The 10,780-nt window shown below is 56.5% G+C and overlaps 1 long non-coding RNA gene across 1 annotated transcript; it reads left to right on the forward strand.

Moving 5' to 3' along the window:
* The first annotated feature begins 5,568 nt into the window (after nt 1-5,568).
* Nucleotides 5,569-9,574, forward strand: LOC127488796 (uncharacterized). The gene is made up of 2 exons (XR_007916677.1): nt 5,569-5,858; nt 8,220-9,574. It is a non-coding gene; the product is annotated as an uncharacterized lncRNA (long non-coding RNA).
* The last annotated feature ends 1,206 nt before the right edge of the window (nt 9,575-10,780 follow it).

Below are 10,780 nucleotides of genomic sequence, written 5' to 3' on the forward strand. Positions count from 1 at the left end.
TCTCTGTCTCTCCTTCTCATTGTCTATAACTCTACCTCTCAAATAAAAATAAATAAAATTAAAAAAATAAAGTGATTGTTGATATTTTCACAAAAATCTAACTTGTTTGTAACTGCTTTCTATTTATTGTACTTGTCTTTTATCTTTTCTAACTTTTCTAGCTTTAGCTGAGCATTTTTGTATTTTACTTTATTGTGGTCTTTAGTGTGTTAATTATGCTTCTTTTAGAGACATGAGTTGTTGCATTAGAGTTTGGAGGATGCCTGTTCAGTGTATCCCCCTCCAGATACACCCACTGTGGGTGATGTTGGTTCCTTACAGCACAGATTCCCACTTCTTTCTGTGGTCCACATGGCGTTCAGGTTGTCCAGATCACTGACTGTTTCCTATTGATACCCAGTACATGGCCACGGGCTTTTTTAAAATCATTGTTTTTTCCAATCAATGAAAAGTGGGATGTGGGTGTTTAGTCAGGCTTTAAGTTGTCCACATCCCACACCTGAGTATCCTGGCTCCCAATTCCAATTCCGGCTCTCTGCTACTATGCACCTGGGAGGCACAGGACTCACCCATGGGAGACCCAGAGGTTGTCCCTGGCTTCTGTCATCACCCTGGCCCAGCCTCAGCATGGTGGGCTTTTGGGGAATGAACCAATGGACAGGAGGTCCATTCTCTCTCTCTCTCTCTCTCTCTCTCTCTCTCTCTCTCTCCCTCTTCCTCTCCCTTATTCAAATAAGTAAAAATCTGAAAATAAGAAAACCACAGAGTTTGTTTTGGCTGCTTTAATGCCTTCCTCAGTGCGTTTCCTTCCTCTGTGTGTCTCCCCCTAGGACTCCGTTTCACATGAGCTGGGAGGAATCCCTCACTTTAATGGGTTAGAATGAGCCCATTCACTCTGGGAGGGTATTTTCAGTGGATATGGAATTCTAGGCTGGTGGAGTTTATTCCAACACTCAAGTAAACTTGCCCTCGGCTCTCCTCCGGCAGGGGTCCGTGAGGATCCCATCACAGTTCTCACGCTTGTTCCCTTGCGGCTAAGTTGATCCTCCACTCTCACTTCTTTCAAGAAGCCCCTTGTCTTCGGCTTTCTGCAGTTGGAACAGGACACACCGGGGCCTTGTGCAGAGGACGAAGCCACACTCTGGACACCCGCAGCTCAGGGCCGGCCCCAGTGCCGGCTCCTCCGATTCCAGTCCAGCTTCCAGTCACTGCACCTGGGAAGCACAGGGGATGTCTCAGTGCTGGGCCTGTGCCGCCCACATGGGAGACCTGCATGGGCTTCCTGGCTTCGGGCTTTGGCCTGGCCCAGCCCCCGCTGCTACAGATACTTGGGGAGTGAATCGGCAGATGGAAGGTCTCTCTCTCTCTCTCTGACTCTGTCACTGTACCTTACAGATAAATAAATCTTTAAGAGATAAGTATGATACGCACGTACATTGACCTATTTATTATTATTATTATTATTATTTGCCTTGCTTGGCACTTGACAAGTTTGCTGGAGCAGTAGTTTGCTGTCTGTCACTAGACTTGGAGAATCCTTGATATTATCGCTTTGAACATTTATCCCTCCGTTCTTCTGGTGTTCTAACCACACGTGTCTCACACCTTTTCAGATTGTCACCAAATTCTTCGATATTTTTTATGTTTTATTTATTTTCCTATTTGCGTTTTGGTTGGGTGATTCCTACTGACACATATTCAGGCTTCTCTCCCTGGCCAAGCTCAGGCCACGCATGAGCCCACGAGAGGCAGACCACATTGCAGCTGCAGAGGGTGTCCTCCTTTTCTGTCTCCCTTGTGAGTTATTACCTGCGTACATTGGCTCACCGGGGCCTCGTTTCCCAAGGCTGTCATCACCAGCATTCTAGCAGAAACACAAGCTGCATTGGGGAAGCCGTGATTCAGAGACACGCTGACGTCCAGCAGGCGCGGGCGGTTCCCAGAGGAGGTGTGAAGTGGTTTTCACACTTCTAAAGGCTGTTAACGGAGAGAGGGAACCCCGAGGGACGTGGTGCAGACACAGGACGCTGGGTCCTGTGAAGTGTGTGCCAGCAGCCTCTGGGCTGTGGGTGCCCCGAGAGCAGCCGGAGCTGTCACCGGCAGTGCCGTGTGGGGAGGACACGGTCGCAGCCCTGCAGACACCCTGCGACAGTAATCTGGTTTGGTAATTTGGTATTGAAATAAATTTGGGGAGATTTCCGTGTAGTTAGTTGCTCCTCCCTCTGCCAGAAGGAGGCATGAAGGGATCTTTCTTGGCTGTTCACCGCAGGGAACTCCTGGAACTCTTGGAGGTGAAGACCTGTGACAGCAGAGACCTCCCCAAGACTGTGGCCGGGGTCTCCTCCCGTGCCAGTCCACATTCGGCACCCAGAAATTCTCCAGCATCAGCACTCGTGAGCTCCTGGCCCCCACCTGCCGCCGCGAGGCCTCCGGAACACACCTCTCTGTGCCCCACTGCGTTTCATGGATGCCGCGTCTTCCCGAAAATATTAACGCTGGTTTCCCCATCCGAGTTCTCCCCAGCTCTCACCCTGCTTAGCGTCTGAGATCAGAAAAGAATGAGCCTGTTCAAGGTGGTGTAGCCACAGCCTCACTGATGGCTGTAACTGGTTTAAGACATCTTATCTTCCAAGACCTTCAGAGAACAAACCAGAAAGTCCCTCACACGGAGCCATGTTAGCTAACCGTGCATCTAATCAATGGCTTCTCTCCATATCTGAATAATACATTCAGAATTCAACAATAGGAAACAAACAGCCCAATTAAAAATGGCTGAGCTATTTAGCGGATGCTGCGTCAAGCAAGATAGGTTACAAAGAAGTGATTAACAAACTGCCCCGCATCATTAGTCATCCTGAAAGGTGAAGCATAGACCCACCGGATGGTTTGGCTTCCACGTCTTAGTATTGATCCAAGAGAAACGCAAGCATTTGCCTTCATGAAGATTTCCCATGGTTGTTGGTAGCAGCTCTATAAAGTCCAAAACTGGCAGCCTGCGGTATATCCACGTACTAGACCGCTGGGTGGCAGTCAGATCCCATGGCCGCTGGGCAGACACCAGCACGAAGGTGTCCAAAGACTCACGCGAGGCAGACAGCAGCGCCTGCGTTTGGTTTCTTTGACACAAACTGTGGAAGACACAAGCCGACCCCCAGGGACAGAGAGCAGAGCAGAGACTTCCTGGGGAGGTAGAAGGGGCAGGGAGGTGCCCGGAGCAGTGTTTCTGGGGTGATGGGCTGGTCATTGTCTTGGCTACAAGGAGGTGTATCAAACAGGTATATTATCAAACTGTATACTTGAAATATGTACAGATTCTTATTTTATTGTAAAACCAAAATAGATTTATTTATTTATTCATGTTATTTATTTGACAGAGTTAGACAGTGAGAGAAAGAGAGACAGAGAGAGGTCTTCCTTCTGTTTGTTCACCCCCCAAATGGCTGCTATGGCCAGAGCTACGCTGATCCGATGGCAGGAGCCAGGTGCTTCTCCTGGTCTCCCATGCGGGTACAGGGCCCAAGCACTTGGGCCATCCTCCACTGCCTTCCTGGGCCACAGCAGAGAGCTGGACTGGAAGAGGAGCAACCGGGACTAGAACCCGGTGCCCATATGGGATGCCAGCACCGCAGGGGGAGGATTAACCAAGTGAGCCACAGCGCCAGCTCCCCACCCCCAAATAGTTTTAAAATAAAAACAAGTAGGAGGCCCCGTAGTGTACAATTCAATTCACATGCAATCCTGGTACAGCGCCCGCTACTGCACAGTGACACGTGTCAAGTCAGCGTTTGCCTGCGGCCAGGCCGAATCTCAGGATGCCGAGAACGTCTGGCTTTCAACCGTGAGGGGGTGCGTCCGGGCTTGGCACGCTGCACAGTGAGTAACCTCCAGCCACCGCGGACTGGATCCGTGGGATTGCTTCTAAGAGAGACAGGGGTTTAAAGAGCCGCCATGAAACGTAACTCCAAGACTCCAACAAGGGGCCAGTGATTTGGCGTGGCGGGTTAAGCTGCAGCCTGCAATGCTGGCGCCCAACATTCCTGGCCCAGCTGCTCCGCTTCTGATCCAGCTCCCTGCGAATGACCTGGGAAAGCAGCGGAAGACGGACCAAGTGCTTGGGCCCCTGCACCCATGTGGGAGACCCAGAGGAAGCCCTGGCTGTAGTGGCCATTTGGGGAGTGAACCAGTGATTGAAGATCTCTCTCTGTCACTCTGCCTTTCAAATAAATAAGTAAATAAATAAGTCTTTAAAAAGAAACGAAATCCAGCAGAAACGAAGGAGAGCAATTAGGGTACTGAGCTGTGCTCTTTCTTCAGCCGAGCGGCGGCGCCCACACTGGGGCGCTTCCGGTGACTGTGAAACGCAGCTGTACTGGAGACACACGGGCAGGACGTCTGGGCACGCGGAAGTCTGAGTCCCCGTGCTGGGAAGCCCCACCTCCTGGGGCACAGACGCCCCTGCAGCAGAGAGATTCTTGGAGCGAAGACCACGCTTTGTTCTGCGCGGGTGACTTCAGCCCGCCTCGTTCTGATGGTCACCCTGCTGGGAGTGAATCAGAGCCCTCTGATTGAGTCGGGATGACAAAAGGCTCCTATTAGTGACGCGCTGGGATGTCTAAGTTGTTGCTTTTTAAAGTTGTTTGCTCATCGGCCCCCTCCTGCACGGCTTAAATGTCAAGCAGAGACTGCAGATGAGCAATGCGAAGACCCCACACTGTGGTAGTGCCGGAAGCGTCCTATCAGGCCTTCCTGGGACCCTCCCCTGGGAGGCTGGGATGGCTTTAATTACTGGTGAAGGAACGCAGGGCTGCAAAGATCAGCTATGATGGCATGAGAAGAGTATGTCGAGGTCGCTGCAGATGAAACCCTGCCTGTGGGGCAGATGAAAGCCGGCTGAGTCACGCGGCCGGGAGCCCCGACCCCGCAGCCCACAGGCCTTGCTCAACGGGGCGACCCCCGCCCGCCCTGGGCCCCGGGGTTGCAGGGTGAGGGCTGGGTCAGCCCTGCTTGCTTCAGGGGCCGCGCTGGGAGCCAGGGGCACTGCTCCCCACGCCTGGGCAGGCCTGTGCGCCTGGGTGACAGCCTCGGCTGCCGGAGAGGACAGGGAAATCCACACACCATGCATGGTCACGACGGGCTCCGGGCAGGCACTGCCGCAGCGGGGGCCCGGCTACCTTGGTCCAGGGTGTGGGGGTGTGGCAGTGCAAGGCTGTGCCAAGGCGAGGAGACTTCCAGCTTGGCCATGCTGAGAACCCGCGCTTTTCCACCCCGTCCCCACGGCGGACGGGGCGAGGGCAGGAAGACGGCGTTTCCATCGCTTTCTACCTTACAGCAACCTGGCGGGTACATGGGACAAAAACGAGTCACGGGCTTCGCGCTTTTTAAACAGAACCCAAGCGTGAGGCAGGTCCTCTGCTCTGGGAAGGGGGGGACGCTGGAGCTGGGAGGGGGCCGGCCTCTGGCAGCCCTGGGCCCTGAGAGCTCAGAGGAGGAGGGGCGAATGGGGCTCACCTGGGCGGGGCGGGGTGGGGCGGAGTCATTTCTCTGTGTTTTTATTCTTTCACAGCCTCACCTCAGCGTCTGCCCTCAGAAGATGGAGTCCCGTGCTCACGGCCGACGCAGGGCTCCCAGAACTCCCGGTGTGCCAGAGGATCGGAGATTCCTGGCTCCAAACTCCTGCCAGGGTCAGGATCGCCCGCGCTCCTGTGGGTGCCGTCGGGGGTCACAGTCCGGGGTGCACAGGCGCAGAGCTGACCGCCCTGCACAGGAGCCGCGGGAGCCGCGAGCTGTTCCCGGGGAGCCGGGGGTCCTAGAAGGCTGTTACGTGGTACACAGGACGAGGCGTCGGCTAGGGAAGCGAGGTAAGCTGACTTTAGAATATTGGGGGTGGGGAGGCGTGTGTTGTCAGAGCGCCAAGGCAGGCCGGCAGTGACACAGCCCGTCCCCTCGTCAGGCGGAGGAGGGAGCGGTTCTGCCCATGGTGTCAGGCCCCACGGCGTGGGGATTTGGGTGCCATAAGAGCACCCAGGAGTCTGTGGTGTGAAGGGTCCTCACTCCGGGATCCCGCACCTGCAATCCTTCACGCCAGGGCGTTACCAGGAGACGCCTCTGGGAGGCGCTTTGGTCCTCAGAGAGGAGCCCCCTGAGCAGAATGAGTGCCCTCGTGGAGGGGGCTCGTGACGGGGGCCGGCGCGTTCCCTCACCTCCACGGCACGGAGGCCCGGGGGCAGTGTGGTCTACCGTGGGGACAGAGCAGCCCAGGGTCTTGTCTCCAACGTGGGAGGGAGCTCTAAGGTGCCATGTGGACGACGGCTGGCAGAGGAGGAAGACTTGGGAGCCAAGTGGCAGTGTGGGTGTGCTCCCGAGGGGGCTGCGGCCCAAGGGGTCAGGCGTCATCCCTTACGCGATCCGGAGGCACAGGCTGGTGCTTTTCTGGAATTTGGTGACGGTCAGTTTTCTGGCCTTCGTAGGAAGTCTCGGGTGCGTCATGGCGTCAGGTGTGTGGAGGCAGCAGTGACAGTGGATTAGGGTGACGTGACGACAGGCGGCAGTGTCGGGGCTGCAGTCAGCGGCGCGTGGGGTGTTTTGGCCAGCGCCAGTTCTGGCTGTGGCGTTGCTGTAGCAGTGATTTGGGTTGTGGGCCGTGGGAGGAGTTTCAGAGACAGCCTGGGAGCGCGGGTGCGTCTGTGAGCGAGAGAAGTGATTCCTCTGGCTCTGTGTCCACTGCCGTCTCCTTACCTGTAAAGCTGGGACCAGGAAGAGGCCCTCGCCAGACGTGGAGTCTACTTGACCTTGGAGGTCCAGCCTCCAGAGCTGTTTAGAAGAAGCCATCCGCCTGTGACGCACTGTAGGGCAGCGAGAGTGGACGCTTTTCCTGTCCTTAGACAGGACTTTCTCGGGGGGGGGGGGGGCTGGATCTTAGTCTTCAAGGAGATGTGGTTTGGACGTGGTTGCCTCCCCAAGGCTCATTGCTGGGAGCTTCCTCTGCCTACAGGGAGGCAGGCAGCTCAGGGCTCTCTGGGTCTCGCGTGACGTGGCCCACGAGAGGGGCGTTCTGCACAGGGCGAGCCTTGCCCCTCCCTGGTCTCGGGCTTCCTGGCTCACTATTTGATTTCTTCCATGGGTGCTGCCCTCCCAATGTCCTCCGCTGGCCAGGGTCATGGCCACAAGGAACCTGAGCAGCAGCAGGACAGCCAGGGCTGCCTGCGCGGTCATGGGCTTTTGGCTGCCAAGAACCATGAGCTGGGTGGGCCTCGGGCATTTTGTTACAGCGACAGAAAATGGACCACAGGTGAGTTAGGGTCGGGGACGGGGTGAGAGCCACAGAGAATCGAATCTGAAGATCCGGTTGGATTTGCCATGTGTGAGGTCTGCCGAGGCCCCAAAGATAAAGACTGTGGCTGGTTGCAGGCTGTGGAGAGTCTGAGACCACCTGCTGGGAAGTCTGATTCTCTGCATGGTGCTGGGGTCAATGCCAAGTCACACAGCGACCGCCCACACACATGCATGGCCACACACACTCACATATACACACATCACATATGCACAAACTTACATATGCATGGCCACACACAGACACTCACACATACACACATCACATATGCACATCCTTACACATGCATGGTCACACACGGACACTCATGCATACACATATCACACATATGCACACCCTTACACATGACACATAGTCATATACAATGTCTACACGTGAATATACACCTTATAAAACCAGATACAGGCACAGGCAAACATGCATGCATACACACCTACACAAAACGTGTACACACACATGTCCATGCATGCACACATTCACCCCCCGACACAGAGCACGTGTGGACACGCACACGCACACATTCGCATGCACCAGCATGGACACTCTGGCCTCACGAAGCCCGGGAGGCTGAGTGATCAGTTGCTCTATTCGCACCTGATTTTTCTCCTATGTGGGCAAGGTGGTTCCTGTGCCACGTGCTGGCGTCGGTCGACTCTGGGATCATCGAGGCCGGCACAGAGGACAGCTGCGGCCGCTGTCTCCTCCCCACTCTGGTCTCCCACCGGAAGCCCTCCCTGAGCCCTCCCGAGCAGCTCGACCGCCGTGTGGCTGCTGGTTACCTGGGAGTCTGCTCTCGAGGGAGGCGCTGTCCTGCTTCGGCCACGTGCTTCGGCCACACTGTCACGTGGCCGGACAGCTCTCACCTGACCACTCTTCTTCCCTTTCTCAGAGGTCCTTGGTTCTTCCTGGGTGACCATTCCCTACTCAGCGCCCTGGAAGCAGCCTCAGAGCAGCCCTGTCACCCCGCCATGCTGCTCAACAAATCCGGCGCTGGATGGGGAACCTACCTCCCATCTGTCCCCGGCCCACTGAGGCTGGGTGGGAACCTGCCTCCCTTCTGCCCCCTGCCCACTGAGGCTGGATGGGGATCTGCCCTCCTGTCTGCCCCCTGCCCACTGAGGCTGGGTGGGAACCTGCCTCCCGTCTGCCCCCTGCCCACTGAGGCTGGGTGGGAACCTGCCTCCCGTCTGCCCCCTGCCCACTGAGGCTGGGTGGGAACCTGCCTCCCGTCTGCCCCCTGCCCACTGAGGCTGGATGGAGATCTGCCCTCCTGTCTGCCCCCTGCCCACTGAGACTGGAAGGGGAACCTGCCTCCCGCCTGCCCCCTGCCCCCCTGCCCACTGAGGCTGGGTGGGGATCTGCCCTCCTGTCTGCCCCCTGCCCACTGAGACTGGAAGGGAAACCTGCCTCCCGTCTGCCCCCTGCCCACTGAGGCTGGGTGGGGACCTGCCCTCCTGTCTGCCCCCTGCCCACTGAGGCTGGAAGGGGCACCTGCCTCCCGCCTGCCCCCTGCCCATCGTCCACTGGGAGCCACCTCTGCCGCTGTCCCACGCCCCCCACCCCCAGAGGCTGGCCAGGCTGGATCCAAAAGGCGGTGCGGAGAAGAATGCTTGAATTCCAGTAGCTATTTCTGTGTTGTGGATCACACAGAAGACAGGAATCCACCAAATATCTGAAACGAGTTTGTTCAGATCGGGGCTCCACTGGCGCACACGTGGGGCTGGGAAGAGAAAACGGATCGGGTGCCGGCGACTTGTGGCATCTGATGGCTTGGATTTGGGGCACATCTCCCCAGAGGCGCGCCCGGACCGTGCAGCCGCAGCAGCTGCTCTGTGCTCGGCTTTAAGGACCCGAATCCTCTGTGCCTCTCGCACCTGCTGTTCTTGGAGCAGAAAAGGAGGCACACAGAGAGAGTTTTGCTGAATCCGTGACAAGACTCAGAACCAGCGCAGGCGTTTGGCCCAGGGGTCCAGCCCCTGCGGGGCCGCCTGCACCTGTGCTGGGTCCCCACTGCTCCCAGGGTTAGCTTTCTGCTGATGGGCGCCCTCGGGGTCAGCAGGTGCCGAGTCCCCCTCACCTGCGTGGGAAACCTGGGTTGTGTTCCTGGCCCGTGGCCCAGTCCTCGCCGCTGAGGGCATTTGAGACTGGACCTATGGGTGGGAGGTCTTTCTTCACCTCTCTGTCTCTTGCCTTTCAAATCAGATAAAAATAAGTGATGATTGAAAATAAAGCTACAAAAACTGAGATGTAGTATGTCTCTTGAATTTTTTTTTAAAAAAATGATTTATTTATTTGAGAGGCAGAGTTACAGATAAAGGGAGAGGCTTAGAGAGAGGTCTTCCATCTGCTGGTTCACTCCCCAAATGGCTGCAATGGGCTGTGCTGATCCAAAGCCAGGAGCCAGGAGCTTCTTCCGGGTCTCCCACACGGGCGCAGGGGCCCAAGGACTTGGGCATCTTCCACTGCTTTCCCAGGTTATTAGCAGGGAGCTGGATAGGAAGAGGAACAGCTGGGCTTAAGCCGGCGCCCCTGCAGGATTCTGGCACCACAGGCGGAGGCTTAACCGTTCACGAATATTGATAATACATACAGCAGGCTTGGATTTTTTCACTTTGTATCCTCTGGTCAAAGGAGTGGCGCAGAGCGCACACAGTGCACAGAGGGGTTGCTGAGGAGGGCCAGTGCTGTGTGAGGCTTCCTGGTGTGCACACAGAGCTCTGCTGGAGGCAGTGACCCCGCAGAGCCACAGGTGACATCCGAGCAAGGACACGACTCAGCTCGGAGACCTTGTGCTGGGAACATGATTACCAGAGCCCACACGTCCGACCCAAGGGGTGAGAGGAGCCGGGGAGGGCGAGGTTTGAGCAAGAGTGGTTGGAGGCCACGGGACAGCCACAGAGCGCGGCACAGGGCTCGCATCCAGCCCGGGACTGGCCTCCCCGGGTGACACTGCAGAAACTGCTGGAGAGCTCAGACCAAATCCCTGAGGACACCCCCACGCGTGTCACTGAATGCTCACATGTAGGCTCTGAGAGGGGAGCATGGACTGTACTGCCACCCTGCCCATACTTGCCACGCATGTCACTGCGAGTTCACATGTCAGCTCCCTGCCCACACATGCTGTGTGTGTCTGCGAGTTCACATGTCAGCTCCCAGCCCACACATGCTGTGTGTGTCTGCGAGTTCACGTCAGCTCCCTGCCCACACTTGCCATGCATGTCACTGTGTGTTCACATGTCAGCTCCCAGCCCACACTTTCCATGTGTGTCACTGCGAGTTCACATGTCAGCTCCCTCCCCACACTTGCCACGTGTGTCACTGCATGTTCACATGACAGCTCCCTGGCCACACTTTCCATGTGTGTCACTGCGTGTTCACAAGTCATCTCCCTCCGCACACTTGCCATGCATGTCACTGCGTGTTCACATGTCAGCTCCCTCCCCACACTTG

The sequence above is a fragment of the Oryctolagus cuniculus genome, chromosome 5 (genome assembly GCF_964237555.1).
Source record: "Oryctolagus cuniculus chromosome 5, mOryCun1.1, whole genome shotgun sequence".
Classification (NCBI taxonomy): domain Eukaryota; kingdom Metazoa; phylum Chordata; class Mammalia; order Lagomorpha; family Leporidae; genus Oryctolagus; species Oryctolagus cuniculus.